Here is a 17,204-nt window from a genome sequence, read left to right on the forward strand (position 1 = left end):
GGGGGGGTTGAGGGTGAATGGGGTGTGAGAATGACTGAGGGGAGGATTAGGAGGTGAGGATCAGGGGGACCCACACTCCTTTCCAAAACTGGATCAATGTCTCAGTGAATGCTGAATGGAGGCGAACCTCAGTATCGCCCCACCTCAGTCTCTTTCTCCAGTTTGGGCCCTATTGCAGGAGGCAGCGGCACCAACTCCAATCTGCCCCTACCATCCACCATGAAGCTAGAGTGAGGGGATATCCAATGTCCAAGTCATCTATATATGAATCAAAAAAACAATGGTCCTAACACTGAGCCTTGGGGAACACTACTGACTACCATCCTCCAGTCTGAAAAAAAACAATTTAGCACAAGTCACTGTTTCTTGTCCCTAAGCCAATTTTTTTCCAAGCTGACACTGACCCTCCTATTTCATGTTAACCAGCCTTTATGCGGTACTCACTTTCTTAAAATCCACATAGACAATATCCATTGCATCGACATCAGCATTCTCTATTACATGAGGAAAAAATTCAATAGTCTAATATGATCCTTAAGAAATCCATGTGGCTTTCCTTAAACTCAAAACTCACTAAGTGCCTGTCATTTTTTCTCTCATTCTTTATTCTTTCATGGGATATAAGCATGCTGGCAAGACCAGCATTTGTTGCTCATCAAATTGCCACTGAACTGAATGGCTTGCTAGGCCATTTCCAAGAGCAATTAAGAATCAACCACATTGTTGTGAGTCTGGAGTCACTTATAGGCAGATTGAGTAAGGATGTCAGATTTCCTAAAGGACATTAATGAGCCAGAATTTTTTTGCAATAATTAATGATAGTTTCATGGTCATGCTTCCTGAAACTAACCTTATATTCCAGATTAATTAATCAAATTCAAATCTTACCAGTGACCATGGTGGGATTTGAACCCAAACTTTGCTTATTAGAACAGTGATGTTACCACCTCTATGTCAACGTCTCTGTTGCTTGTTTCTTGCTCCCCTTATTGTTTCTAAAATCTTACCCACCTCTGATGTTAAACTGACCAACTTGTAGTTACTAGGAATATATTTACGCTCTTCCTTGAACAAGGCTGTCATATTTATCACTTTCTAATCCTCTAGCATCTCCCCCATATCGCTTCTCGGCCTTTTGGCTAAGATCAAGTGTAGTATGGATCGCCTGCACTTGGTTGGGGTCATTGGGTTGCACTGAGGCTTCATATGTTTCATATGAAGCAATTTTTTAAAGCGGCATCTCGGCCTTTTGGCTAAGATGCAAATGAGCTCAAGTCTTGGAGGAGGATCCTCCCCCTTCTCCAATCAGCTTGACTCATGTAGATCAGGCCAAGGACAGGGTGGTTTTGGTCTCCCGTCCTGTCTTGTCAGCCTGGATCTGAAATGTCTCAACTTGTTGAGACTCTGAATTGGATTTGATTTGATTGAATTGGAAAAGTATTTAAAAAAAATATCTCAAGAAGATTGAAAAATCATGGTAAGCCATTGTGTAATCTCTGCTGCCAGTTTTAATAGCAACCTGGGGTGCAGGCAATCTGAAACAGGCAACATCCATTCGAAACATAACCAGCCTCTACGGTGTATCTTGCCTATCAATTTCCATCCCTTCCATTACTCTAGCATCTCCACTCCTACTGATGTTTTGTCAACACCCTATTCCTTTGTGACCATCAATACAATTCATTAAGTATCTTAGCCTTGCCATTTTATATCATGAAAAATTAATAATCCCTGTGTGTCAACTCTCAGGGCTTACTTTGCATCTCAGGGATGGGAACCCAACACCCAGAATATTTCCAGATCTCAACACTATCCCATGTCAAAGTCAGTGAAGCAATGCAATTTTCAAAGTGTCAGCCACTAATTGGCACAGATCCAAAGTCAGTATCCAGTTAGGAATGTCACATGTGGGCAGGAGACAGGATATTTTAAAAAGTAAACAGCAGACATATATGCCTCTGTAGACTCTTTGGTTGGAACTTTCTGGCCATTTACACCAGTGCAATCTTGACATCCCACTGACAAAGCATCCCCACCACAGATTTCCCAGTGACGAGGTGTGCATTCAACAAGGAAGCCCCGTGACAACCAGAAGATCCCCCCACAGGCCAGTGGCAAGCCATTTCTGTGATGGATTGAAAATCCTGCCTTCTCACCTATTTTTGTGTCATCTACAAACTTGTTCAAATCTTGTCAGACTCATATTTCTAAAGCTGGCTATGAAGAGTCATGAAAATGCAAATACTCCTCCAGGATATCTATTGAATCTTCTAAAAGATATAAAAACCCTTTGGCTTCTAAGGGAACAGGAGACAGTAAAGGACTTCCTGTAATTAACTTCCTTGCTTGTTTGAAACAGTGACTTATTGAACATTAATATAGCAGCCATTTCTCTGTTTTTGAACAGTATAAAGGAGACTGCAAGAAGCCATTTTGGGTGGCAGTGTACAGAGAAACCAGAAAACCTTGGGAAGTCAGTCTCAGCCGAACTACCTATGAACAGCATGTGAAAGCTGCGTTTCTCTCTGCTGCTGGGAGTTACAGAGTAAGGCATTCAGAAAATCACCCCTGGTCTGCTGAGAAACAACCAAGTAATCTTCAAATGTTAGTAGCTGCAGTTTCCAATAAGGAAAGGAGTCTCTACTCTCTCGCAGCATCTGCTCTATCTGCAGAGTCCACCCATGAAAGAAAACTCCAAATCTTTAACTTCATAAACTACTGCAGTTGCTAAACTGAACCTCTTTCATTTGGAAAGAAGAATTCAAACAATGGACCAGCTGCAATATCTCACTGAGACTGATTGGAAATCTCATATTTAATTTTCTTTTTCTTTATCAGCAATTTACTCTTTGTATCTGTATTTTAGTTAATAATTTTATTACTTTTACTTTAACTTACAGCAGTGTTTTGTAATAAAATAACTTTTTATCTTATTTGAAAGTAAAGTTTTGCTGCTGGTTATTTTTAAATTGAATCGTTCAGAAATTAGAAAGGAGCTTACTAACAAACATACACAAATTCCTAACTCACAGACCACTTCAAGGAAACATGGTCAAGACGTGTGCTTTGGATCCGGTTTAAAGAAGGCCTCATTTAACTGTTCAAATGACCTAGTCATTTGTTTATGGTTCCTCTGTACTATTGGAACAGGGAATATTCTCAATATTCCAATCAATATTTCTCCTCAACCAATAATGGAGTTGCATTTGCCTATACAACAACTAACACTACATTTCCAAGCCATTGCATGTGCCGTAACTTATCAGAAACATCCCAGAGAATGCAATGAGATGAATGGCCAGTTAATCTGTGTTCAGATGCTTTTAGTTGTGGCACTAATGTTGGCTAATCTCCAAATCCATCCTAACAGATGCAAGACCTCAGTTGAATCTGTCATCCAGAAAGTATCACCTGCATCATTGGAGGGTCAAACTAATTTATATTCTTCACCCTGATATGAGATTCAAGCCCAGAACATTCTGGCTCAAAGGCAAGAATGCTACTGATAGGTGATCATCCTCAATTTGGTTGGATAATGGATGCACACAGTTATTATGCAGGAATTCGGAAACCACATGGATGTCCAGTGACCCTTTTCTCAAATCAGTTGGCTAAATGGGACAATGACCTACACAAGCAGCATACATCAAACAATGCAGGTACAGTAAGTTAGCCTCCATGCTTGTCTATCAAGTGACAACAAATGTAGAGAATTAATTTGAAGTAACACTTATTAGACAACTGGTTGAGTACTGCACCTGATCGTTTTGGCCATTTATGATCAGCAAAGCATGTGTCAAATATGTCCAAAATTCCAGTATGTATCAGGCAGGTAAAGCTGTACACCACAAGTACAAAGTTGAATCGTTATCCTTAGAATTCAGCCCCAAATGTATTTTTCCATTGACCTTCCAATTCAAGAGCCTATTTCTGTTGTATGTGAACTGTTTAGCAAGGAATCATGTTACTTTAGGCTGATTGGCATTCTATCAACACTGCCTAAGAATTCCTATGGTCATTAAATGTAGTGACACCATAAAAGGGTTTGTGAAGCTTTCCTCTGGTATTTGCAGCGCCACATACTGCAATCAAAGGAATTCACACACCATGATGTGCATCAATTCATCTGGAATCAAGAACCATGTTTCACCTCCTCTCACACCTCCCAAAACGAGGGTCTGGCATATACATTCACATTGTGTTAGCTTCAATATAACACCTGCAGCTGACACAGTTTGAATGAATATATAATTTATGAAGTATTGGAGAACTATACAAAAGCACATCTGCTCTTAAGCTAAGCTTTTACAGAAACTCTTGGAATTTCCAGCTAATGTGTCACATCACAGAAAGGCAGATGTGAACATAATACAGACCCCATATAACATACATACCGCCATACGTTTGCCATTAAATATGTTTTCACAGCTTTTTGCAGTAGAAAAGTGAACTTGTCCACCCAAAAATAAAATAGGGAAGAGAGAGTAATAAGAAATAAATTAATGCAAGCCAAATCTAAGCTGATCCAAAATGGTTGATAACAATCTAAACAAGTTTATTTCAGATTATTCTAGACTTCTAATTCAATTTGCACCCAGTCCCCACAGAACTTTGAATCAATATGCTCTTACGTAAGAGATATGTGCAATGCTTTCCTCTGAGTGCCACTTTTAATGGATAGTTTTTTTAGAAATTCTTTGAAACTAATGAATATCGAGGGGAAAAACAGGAATGGCCTTATGTGTGTGATCTTGTACAACTTTATTTAGCCATCTGCAAAACCGATTAATATCAGCAAAAAGAAAATGATTCTGAGCCAAGTTCAATTCCATCTCTGTAATGAGTTAGTTGCTCTCAGCTAGCAAAGATTGGGAGGCACTAAAAGCAACACTGTCTTAAGGTTAAGCAGCAGGAAAGTTAATCCAGGGTTCCTATACCTTGCAACATGCCCCAGATCCCCCAGCCGAGATGCGGAATTCAGTGTGAGAAACCTTGGATCCAAGCCTATGCCCAAATACCACAGGCAACACATTTGTATGTACAAATGCAGTGTGCCATCTGTGTACTCCATTTAGAGTTTTTTAAGCTTTGCACAGTATTATCTGTTATGATGAAGTTTGGCACGATTGTGTAAAAAGTTTGACACGCCATTTGATAAATTATCAGGCTAAAAGCTGCCACAGAAATCAATGCATACTTGGCGCTTTATTCAGAAACAGAGTAATTGAAAAACTCTTAAGCATTACGTAATTGCTAACAATCTTAAACAGATTTATTGAAAATCAGATACAAGGTTAAATCCTTAAATGGATGGTTATAGAGAACCTCTAAATTTCCTGTCTAGTTTTATAGGATATGTGAAATAATTATGCTGGACGTGACAGTATATTAGTGGTTATAAACCTGTCCTGTACATATATAACCTAATCATCAGTCTCAGTGGTACATAAATCCATGTAGTAATTTGTCTTCAGTGATCTGCATCCAAATATAAACCTATGGTAATGATCATGCAACCAACTCACATAAGTGTTTACAAAGTTGCAAAAAAAATAGATTACTTTCTGCACACCCTTTCAACTGTGAAATGTAAATGTAATCATCCAGAGAAATACATTGGTTTATTTATATTTTATCAGGGATTTACATTTGCAAACATCAAGCAAATTAATCATTACTTCATCAGCTCATTCCAATGACATGCTATATTAACCTTTACTAAGTGATATGTTAAATTTGTGTGCGTTGCCACTTCAAAGCAATCAGGAAATGTATCCGCTTGCCTGGATTTGGCCCAGCGAATATGGCCAGCGACTACTTTTTAGCCAGATTGTGATGTTGTCATAACCTTCAAGACAGCTGCAAAATCTGCCCAGCCAAATCCAGAATCAAACAAGCCATAATAGAGGCAAGAAAAAAAAGAAAAAGCGATAGGCTTAGCAAGGTTGGTAAATTATAGATAAATGTTTACTTAACTAGAAACACAGAAATGTGCCTTGTACCAAACCCATCTCTCGCAGTACAGTCAACATTACCAAAACAAAATTCAGTCCAATGCCATTCTACTGATTTTTGCTTTTGAAATGTTTTAGAAAACCTAGAGGAAAAACTTGTCTTTTTAAAATATATCTATGCAACCTTTTAATCTTTTAACATAATAACTCTGAAACATTGAAGAATTATTAACAGAAAATCAGATACTGTAACATGACTATTTGTTGACCTTAAGTTTAACCTACATGGTGAATAAGAACTGATGGAAGAAATGATGGTATTTATAAAATATTCCATCTGTTAGGTTTTACTTAAAATAGCATCTTCACTCCTTTGCCTGTTAATAAAAATGCTTCAGTCATTTCACTAAGTTTCCCTTCAGACAAATGCAAAAGTGAGTAAAAAACTTAGTAATGCTCCTGTTAAATGATTTGTCAAGTACATTTAGGAGAGATCCATATAGACAACACAGTATAAAAATAAATTATTTGAAAATAGTATTTTTTACTTACGATCACAGGACAATTTAAGAGATCCTAAACAAGACCGTTTATTATATTTACACTGGCTAGATGAACAATTAACAGATCAGCATTTGAAATGATGACATTGAGATTTTGGATTAAAACTAAGCATCAGAAATGGATATCCATTATTGTACACCTACAGAAAAGTCTGAAAAGAAAGAATAGCACCTTTGACCACCATTGGATGTTCCAAAGCACTTTTCAATCAATGAAGTTCTTTTGATGTGTAGTAGCTGTTGTAAAGAAGGAAGTACAGCAGATAATTTACACACAGCGAGCTCCCACAAACAGCAATGTGGTAATGACTGTGTTAATGTGGTAATGATTTGTCAATTGAAGGATACATAATGGCTAGCATGCTGAGGATAACTCCCCTACTCTTCTTCAAAATAGTGCCAGGGAAACTTTCACATACACCTGGATGGGCAGACAGGACTATTCCATCTGAAAGCCAGTATTTCTGACAGTGCACCGCTCCCTCAGTACTACACTGGAGTGCATCCCTTAATTTTGTGCTTAAAGATCTGGAATGGAACTTGAACCCATGGCCATCTAACTCCAACACAAAACTACAAATCACTGAACCACAGTTGACAATCTGCCATAGGAATAAATGAAGAAGAAATTTCTTCTATCTAGTTACACAATTACCTGCATTAACATTAAACGGAGGTGAGTTGTAAGAGAGTTTATTCTTTAATAATATTAAATTATTTAATAATAATATAGACTTTGGGGAAAATTTCTGAAGGCAAATGGCATAAATGGACTATATTCACATTATAGAGTTAATATTAATAGTTAGATTCCTGTAATTGGGCAAAGGCAAAATACTGAGGTTCCAGGATATCTGAAATCTGTCCTTTAGTTTGAGATATTGTTTACAGACAAACAGATTAACAGACAGGAGCATAAACATTATCTACGCCCACCTTGAATGGCAGAGGTAAAAATGGAGAATTTCGACCTGACCCCTCGATTAAAACAAATATTTTAATACACAGAATCTGTAGCATTACTGAACTTTTTTGCAAGAAAAATCTAAATTCTTGTGCTTTTGTATTGGGTGCTCAAACATAGAGCTAGCTTAGAACAAGTCACCTCCCACCTGAATGGGCTATCCAACCATCCTTCTCAGGGGATGGCAGCAAATTAAACATAGATGGGCAGTAAATGCCATTATCAGGCAATGACTACCCCATTTAACTCCGGAGGTATTCAATTTAAAATTGACCCCATTTTGTTCTGAGCTTATAGAACATAGATTTATACCCCAAATTGTCACCCATAATATTCCCATTCATAGATATATTACCAAAGAAGGTGTTGAGCTGCCCAGAAGCTCCTCAAGAGTAACATTAAAAGTTTAGTGAAGTCTCAGATAAACCTAAAGAGCAGGAGAGACGTGAATATGGACATGGCATGGAAAGCAATCATTGTGCTTAAATATATCTGAAGTAAGTCACTAAGAAATTCACACAGATAGAATTTCACTTTGCTCAACATGGAACGCAGAGCCTCCATAGGAACACATCCTATTTATTTACATCCAGACAGCTTAAGTTCAGCTTGGGATGCCCTAGTATGCAAAGGGGTAATGCAAGTATTTAAAAATACCTCAAGCCTACTAGCACAGAACACTGGTGAGCTTTCTGCTCCCTGCCAATGAGACCCAATCTGCCCTTGCAAAGTTATCTGGAGTGGAGTGGCTAGAATTCCAGCATCCAGTGTGAGGTCTTAACCTTCAAATTTCATTAGCACGCCAGGCTTTTAATCATGAATGATGGATATATTCCTTTAGTGTTATGAAAGCACGAGTGCAATGCAACAAGTGATATGTCAATTGTTTGGTGTTCTGGAAATCAAATATTGAGTATCAAACTTACTTGCTGCCATTGTTGTCAGTCTTTGGTAAAGAAATGTTGCTTACCATGAGCCTAAAGTTTCAGAAATGGGGATAGACTTGTGAGCAAATGTACCATGCTCAATCAGGAAGGTCTCCTGTTTGACTCCTGATCTGATCCAGATAACTAATCTCAGCCAATTAGCAGCAGTGGGTGCTACGTTTGGTCTCACATGTCTTGCTTCTGTTAAGACTCATCGATGAAGAATGTCCACTTAAGGTGAATTACCAAAGCCAGCACTTATGAAATTATATCTCAGCATGAATCAGCAACTTTAGGGAATGAAGAAAGAACAACTTATAACAAAGATGGGAAAAAACTTTAAATCTAGTATTATCCACAAATTTTTAAAATGTGAATATATTTATATTCGACTATTAGCAAGTGTTTGATGTTTGCTGGCACTTAATGTTAATACAATACCACTACTGGAGGAAGGGACAATAATTTTATTTTGAATAACTAAATATACTTAACAACACTGGCACGTATCAATATTGTGGAAAACCTAAAAACAAAATTCTTAACTTATTGATTCCACTACAACATGCGGTATTAACCCTTAGATTGCTAGATGTTGTGTATGTCATGGTCCATTGGCTTTACATTGATGTCTAAATAAGTGCACAGTGTAAGACGAACATTACTCAAATATCATGAGTAGGTTTGTTGCTATACAAAAATGGTTGGAAAATCAAGGACAAAGTATACGCAAATGTCTCCCTACTGCTGGTTAAACACCTTATTGACAATGCAGTTCATAAAATCGGACCTAAAAATTAACCACTATCGATGCTCTGTCAAACAGTAGCTTTAAAATTACTTTCGGATAACCTATATTTTTAAAATTTTGATCTTTTATTTTTGCTAAAATAAGACAACATAAAATTAGCAACAGTATACTCAATATCATCGCTGCATGACAATGGAGAATTCTCCCAGAAAAACTATGGAAACATTTTCCTGTCGCACCTGCTATGTAGGGGTGGATCATGTCAGGGATCCTGATGGGGAGGCATGTCCGAGGAATTGTAGCGGGTGAGACAGAAAATCCAGCAGACCATTCCGGTCTTGGGGCATGCGCTTCCGGAGAATCCCACCCCTAATGTCATAATGGTGAGAATAATGGGGTGATCCTCACCTGCTGCTCAGATGCGCTCCGCATCGCAATCGGCCCACACTTAGCCACTTTTTTGGCAGTTGAGTTTCGCGCCAGTACTGAGGGCTGGCCTAAACACATCGGTGAGCCCGGCTTCAGAGTGCAAGGGTACCCCATTTCACAGTACTTTGGGAGACCCCTCCTCCCCCCATGGACATTGGAACCCACCCTCCATTCAGTGGCTTGTTCCCCCACTCCCTCCCTGGCACAGGTCACCAGCATCGGGGCATCAGGGCCTTCCCGACATGCCCCTTGCCTGACCTCCAACATGCCTATCCTCATCATGACCAATGACATGAGGCATTCGGCCTCTGATATTCGTGACACACAACGGCGCAGAGTCGCTGAGCAGAAACTAATAGCCAAGTTCCGCACACACGAGGACGGCCTCAACCGGGATATTGGGTTCATGTCACACTATTTGTAACCCCCACAGTTTGCCTGGACCTGCAGAGTTTCACTGGCTGTCTTGTCAGGAGACAATACACATCTTTTTAGCCTGTCTTGATGCTCTCTCCACTCACGTTGTTTGTTTCTTAAAGACTTGATTAGCTGTAAGTATTCGCATTCCAACCATTATTCATGTAAATTGAGTCTGTGTCTTTACATGCCCTGTTTGTGAACATAATTCCCACTCACCTGGAGCTCCGAAAGCTTGTGGCTTTTGCTACCAAATAAACCTGTTGGACTTTAACCTGGTGTTGTTAAACTTCTTACTGTGTTTACCCCAGTCCAACACCGGCATCTCCACATCATGACTACCACTGGAGGTGCCCAACTAGCATCCCGGGATGTCCGTTGGCCACTGCCAGGGTATTTCGTGGCCCCAGCAGTGTGCCAGGTGGGATCTGGCAGGTGGGCACTCCCCGATGGACAATGCTCAGCAATGTCACCGACCACACGGGGGCTTCAGTGGCCTCCGAGCCCCTCTGTGTGACCATCAAGCCAGAGCTCGGTTGGTGGAGACCAGTAATGATTCTCACCGCTTTTGCGCTGCACCCGATAGCCGGAGAATTCTGTGCATTGGGAGTCGAATGGGCAATGCATATTTAAATGCTACTTTAAATATGCTAATCAGCCTCACATCCTTTTGGCGCGATCTGGACCAGGCGCAGTGAGGGCAGAGAACCCCCCAATGTCTACAACTCTTCTAAAATCGCACTAGATTTCCTGAATGGTAAAAACAAGTAACAAAGTATATGATATTACTAAATGACAAGCCTGTTGCACAGAATATTACCTCACATTTATCTACTCATTCTACATTGACAGAAATATTTCTGATGAGTTGTTATAATGGTTTTTGACATGTGTATGGCTTTTATCCCTTTGGAACAAGAAATATTTTTCCAACTTATTGTACTTGGAAAGAAGCCATTTATTTATGGTGGTTTGAATTTCAACCATGTCTATTTTCTGACATTTGTGCACCACCAGGGTAATAGACAAAGTGTCACATTGTTGCTGACTGTTGAAGTACTCACCAATGATAGAAAAAAGCAGTCACAATTATCATTTCTATAGATGAATTATAATTTCTATATATGAATAACATCAGCACTCCTAAAAGTCTGCTTTGTACCCACACTCTTTCCCTCTCTCTCTCTGCCTTTCTGCAGTCTGGAACAATCCTTTAAGAGCCTGCAGCTGTGCATTGTACACTGTTTCAACAATCTATTCTTGCATTTCCCAAAAAGCCAGCAGTCTATCCTTTCAGCATATGAGCCAAACAAATTTTATTGCAGAAAAAAAAGCCATCAGTGAGTTAGAGTGCCCTTGGGACTCACGAGTTATGTTCCCAACATTAATCCATGATTTACTTTTCTAGAAATGATCAAATCCTTGTTACATCCATATTTAGCCATATGGTAACATGACAGATCTATTGGCACTTCCTTGCACCCAAACCCCCACAATCCTCCAACCCATTTCTTACAGTCACACTGTTGTAATTGGGGATTTAGGTTAAGCGTCAGGGACAATAATAGGTTCAAAGATTATCCACCTCGAAGATGGGAATCGGGAGCTAGGTTCAATTCTAAATCACTAGCCTGCTGTAATAAATTAAGATTAATATATTTCTTGTATTGTTTTTGGAAAAGTTCTAAATTGAAATACTGTTTGACTATACTGTTTACAGCTGGGAGGGAGCTAAAGAGTTAAAAAAAATTTAAAAGCACGCTTTCCAGAGAGCTGCTCCTGCTGGTTGGGCAGCACAGTGGCACGGTGGTTAGCACTGCTGCCTCACAGCGCCAGGGACCCGGGTTCAATCCCAGCCTTGGGTCACTGTCTGCGTGGAGTTTGCGCATTCTCCCCGTATCTGCGTGGGTTTCCTCCGCGTGCTCTGGTTTCCTCCCAAAGATGTGCAGGTTAGGTGGATTGGCCATGCTAAATTGCTCCTCAGTGTCGGGGGACTAGCTAGGAAAAATGCATGGGGCTGTAGGGATGGGGGCTTAGTGGGATTGTGGTCGGTATAGATTCAATGGGCCGAATGGCCTCTTTCTGACTGTACGGATTCTGCGATTCGATGAAAAGTTAACTTGCAGTCACATGGTTATTAAATGGCAAGAAATGGCATAGAGCCAGCAAGTCTGGTGTGAGATGGCCAGGCAACCAGGTCACATTTACAAGGGGGTGATGTGCAGAACTCTTCGTAGACAGCCCATGGAGCATATAAAAGTTGGGACCATGAGACACACAGATACAGCATCGCAGGAGGGGGAGCCCAAGAAGAGAAGACGTTGAAGAAAACCAAATACAGCATCACATGTGTCCAGGCAATGTCAAGGGGCAAAGCTCGAAAGCAGCTTGACTATTATTGCCTACAATTAAGTATTTCTGTTTAATAATTTACTTAATATATTCTGTTACCATGTTGCATCAAAATCATTGTTGCTTTTTTGTCTTCCCCCTAGAACTTAGTCAATATCAGGGGACCTTACACTGCTAAGAAGTGGGATTTTCTGAAGTTTGGGGACTTAATTGGCCTGGAGACGGGTCTGCCATCTAATGACCCAAGGTGGGAATGGGTGGGTTAAATGCCACCCCACACCCTCACCCCCTCCATTCTGTGGAGAATCCAGCCCTGCTGTTTTGTAGTGGCATGGTGGCATAGTGGTTAGCACTGCTACCCCACAGCTCCAGGGACCCGGGTTCGATTCCCATCTTGGGTGACTGTGCAGAGTCCGCACATTCTCCCTGTGTTTGCGTGGGTTTCCTCCGGTTGCTCTGGTTTCCTCCCACAGTCCAAAAAACATGCTGGTTAGGTGCATTGGCCATGCTAAATTCTCCCGCCATGTACCCAAACAGGCACTGGGGTGTGGTGATTAGGGGATTTTCACAGTAACTTCATTGCAGTGTTAATGCAAGCCTACTTGTGTCACTCATAAATAAACATAAAAACATAGTAGACATTGCATCCAACATAATCATAGTTAGGCAACCTTCAAAGATGCAAGCTTTATTCATACCATCCTTATTGAGATGTGCTGTGTCACAGTGACAGTGATGGTGTGTACTTGAATATTAGATACTACTCGGATAAGATACCAAAAGATACACTGCATATGGGGACACCTGACCTGTGGAAGTCTGAAGGTCAGATAGCACATGTTGCCAGCGTGGCAGATTAAATCATGTTGTTCTTGCAGTTAAACCTGTGACTTTGAGTGTTTCTCCTTCAGCCAGAGATGTGACATTGGCAACAGGGGTAAATAGAAAGATATTTAGGATTGTGTCATGGCATTCACTGGAACTGATATATCCGCAATCCAGAGAATTGAGCTATTTGATCTGATGGGTGATGCATGTAGCCTCAACATGAAATGGAAAGTGTGCTGGAGGAATTTGAAGCAAATGCTGACATTCACATTCTGTTTTTGAACAGGAAAACTATGGCACAGAAAGCACCTTATTGTTGACCTTATTGTTTTCAATGGGTGCTTTGATGAGGAAGACTTTCAAGACATTGCCTTACCTGGGAAAAATGGCAGATTATGAATGTGTAGTGAACATTTTGAAGGACCGTAACATGGTGATGCTAAATGCCACATTCCAAAGACATTTTCTGACAAATGAGTCACAAAGAGGGGGGTAAACAGTAGCCTCAGTTGGACCCCTTTGAGGAAGGTGTCATCAGAGAGATGCAATTATGTTGCAATCGATTTGAATAAACAGATTATAGATCAGAGGGTCCAACATTGCAAATAGGATAAACTGAGGCGTAATCTGCTGAAAAAAGATGACTTAACATTAACTTTGAAAATAGCAGCTGTATTGGAATCAGTAGTGTTAGGGACAAGATCAGAAACGGAAATCAGAAGTTAGACTAGACCCTAACTTTTTTTGATATTTTTGCATTAGCATTGAAGATAAGGATAAGGTATGATCCTATTGACATACTTGGAAGCTTTTCATCAAAGCAAACATACAGTTTAAGTATAACAAATGAATTAGCTCAATGTTTATCAATTGAAATACTTAAACATGACGATATAATTCTTAACTGCTAATCTATCTCTATTAGTTCCAATTTAAGCATTATTCCTCATAGACTTAAACTCCTCTTCAAAAACAGTTAGCAATTAACACAAGCTTACGTGTTTGACTTGTTAACAGTCCTACAGCCTTTAAACACTTCTGGAGAGAGATACAGATATCTGTCTTCTGACACTCAAACAGTAGTCTCCAGAGAGGATTAAGCAGAAACTAAACTTTTTCTCCCCCTGTAAACTTAGCTCCATCCATTCATATGACTCTGTTTCTTGTCAATAAATCTAATTAAACCTACTCTGAAACTCCATGGGAAAAAACAAAAATAAACAGAAATGCATTAGCTCAGGTGAAAAGAAAAACCCCATTATCTATGATCAACTGTTTTCCTGAATTCTCAGCATGGAGCTACCTGGTTTGTAGACAGATCAGCATCCTGAAAGAAGGAAGAAGTATTTCTTTCCCTTACTCCCTGGAGGCTGCTGTTTGAGTGTCGCTCTGTATCTCTCTCCAGAAGTAAACCAGAGCTGAATTTTAAACATACCCCTCACAAGAAACATGATATAAATACACTTCTTAAATGCACAGTATTGTCATAGTAGTTGGACAATTATACAGAATGAAACTTGGTCCCACCTCTGCCATTGGTTAACTAAGTGGCGCAACAGAATCCAGGTACATGTAAATGTAAACAGCAAAAGTCAGAGAGAGAGCGTTTCAGATGTGGCAACCTGCGGCACTATGGAAGGATACCTGCTGTCCTAGCAAGGGAAATATATCCAGAAAATGTAGGGGAAAAGACCATTTTGACAAGAAGTGGAGAAGAACGGCTGAACAGAATGAGAAGCTTGGCAAACCACTTAAAGGAAAAAGAGCAAAAATGGTACAACTGTGAGACAAGTTGAAGGAGATACAGGGAGTGAAGACACAAATAACAATCAGGGATACATGTTTTCTCTCAATAGGAGTAACCATGAGAATGTCCCAGTGATTGTTGGTGGTGTGGAAGTGAGCATTATTGTAGCTACAGGCAGTGACACTAATGTCATTGACAGAGCACTGTAAGCAGAACTGAAGACAAAGAGAATCAAATGAACATCTCAAAAATGTGTCAAAAGGCTTACTTATCAAAAATCCCAGTTCAAACTGTTGGATGCTTCATTGTGGGTGTGAGAGCTGGGGAGCAGAATGAAGAGGCAGAATTTGTAGTAACTGAGTAAGATGGTGAACCTCTTCTGATCAGAGAAACTGCCCAAACCTTGGCAGTGCTATTGAAAGTGAATTCTGTGCAAAATGATATGAAGCTTAGAAATTAGTTTGGACCAGTGTTTCAAGGAATTGGCAAGTTATACAACTACCAAGTAAGATTAACATTGATGAGAACATGAAGCTTGTCACTGAGCCTCTATGCAAAACATTTGGTCTGATAAGGAAAGTTCAGGCAAAGACCAAGGCCAGCTAGATTGCAGCCAGCAGCATATACAGTAAATGCAAACAAGTGCTGGCTGGGTGTCATGGAGCTAATGTTAATGGGACATAAATTCATGAGCAGTGGAATTAATCCAGCCGAAGGCAAGATAGAAGCAATAGCAAAGGCCGATAAACCACTAAATGCCAGCAAAACGAGAAGTGTTCTGGGACTTGTGAATTATAGCACAAGGTATATCCCAAACTTTGCTCCCCTGACTGATCCATTGAGGAAGTTGACCAGAAAGAATAAACAGTTCATATTTGATGAAGAACAGAAAGCTTCCTTCAAAGCGTTGAAAGACAGCTTGACAAGTGCTCAAACCCTGGGATACTCTGAACCAAATGCACCAACAAAAATCATAGCAGATGCTAGTCCAGTAGAATTACGAGCAGAGCTGGTGCAATGCATGCTGAAGGCCCAAGAATCATCATTTAAGTGAGCAGGTCTCTAACAGATGTGGAGAGGGGATATTCCCAGATGGAGAAAGAGGCCCTAGGATTGGTGTGGGTATGTGAAAGATGCATACTTATTTGGCATAGAGTTTGGATTAGTGATGGATCACAGGCCATTAGAGATGATTTATTCCCACAGATCCAAGCCATGCGCTAGAATTGAAAGAGAGGTATGGAGACTCCAACAGTACATGTACAGGTGGTTCACATTGCTGGAATGATGAACATCACTAACCCATGGTCATGACTACAGAGGCAGGACGAAATACATAGATCCTTACTACAGAGGAAGCTAAATTGTTCTTGGGGTGGTGGCAGTTGAAGCTACATCCAGAGCAATGACAGCGAGGGAGATTGAGAGAGTGTCAGATAAAGATCCAGAATTGGATGACATCAGACAGATAATCCAAGCGGCAAACACGGAAAATGGTCTGTTCAAGCTGTACATTGCTATACAAGATGAAACCTTTATTAAAACAAACTTTATTTAAGAACACAGTTAGAATATAACAAAAAGAATTAGCATAACATTTTTACCAATTAGAACACTTAAACATGACAAAGTATAATTTTTAACAGCTCTCCATCTCTTTAGTTCCAATGTAAGCAATATCCTCATAGACATAAATCCTATTTCAGAATCAATTAGAAAAGCCAGATTTGCAACATGGATGCTAGATTTCTAGTCTTTTAACACTTCTGGGCAGATACAGAAAGACACCTGCCTTCTGACTCTCGTACAGCAATTTCCAGAGAAGGTTATATCCGCAAGCAGTAGAACTTCAGAGAAATAAACCAGTCTCTGGCAGATTCCAGTCTCCAGACCTCAGAGAGAGAAAGGGCTATTTGTCTCTGCAGCTTCCAAACAGCAACTGAGCTTGATTTTTCTCTGTAAGCCTAGCTCCTTCCAGTCACGTGATTTGTTCTCTGTCAATCATCCCACTCAAGCGCTACTCTGCAAAACCCCTGGGTAAAACACTAAAATAACAGTACAGCACTAGTCCAGATTAAAACAAACATTCTAGCAATTAAGATTAATGATGCTGCTGCAGTAACAACAGAGACTGCCATGCACAGACAAAACAACACTGATACTTAGAACTGCCTGCTAAAAAAAATCCTGCACAAGATACATGACCAAAATACATTTGTTAAAGGCACACTATCGTCACAACACTAAAAGTACATACCTTATAACTTGTGACC

At 40.0% G+C, this 17,204-nt stretch overlaps 1 non-coding gene across 1 annotated transcript; it reads left to right on the top strand.

Annotated features, from left to right (window-relative positions):
* The first annotated feature begins 1,119 nt into the window (after positions 1–1,119).
* On the top strand, positions 1,120–1,312 carry LOC144480369 (U2 spliceosomal RNA). Its single transcript, XR_013495654.1, has one exon. It is a non-coding gene; the product is annotated as a U2 spliceosomal RNA (small nuclear RNA).
* The last annotated feature ends 15,892 nt before the right edge of the window (positions 1,313–17,204 follow it).

The sequence above is a fragment of the Mustelus asterias genome, chromosome 28, assembly GCF_964213995.1.
Source record: "Mustelus asterias chromosome 28, sMusAst1.hap1.1, whole genome shotgun sequence".
NCBI lineage: Eukaryota > Metazoa > Chordata > Chondrichthyes > Carcharhiniformes > Triakidae > Mustelus > Mustelus asterias.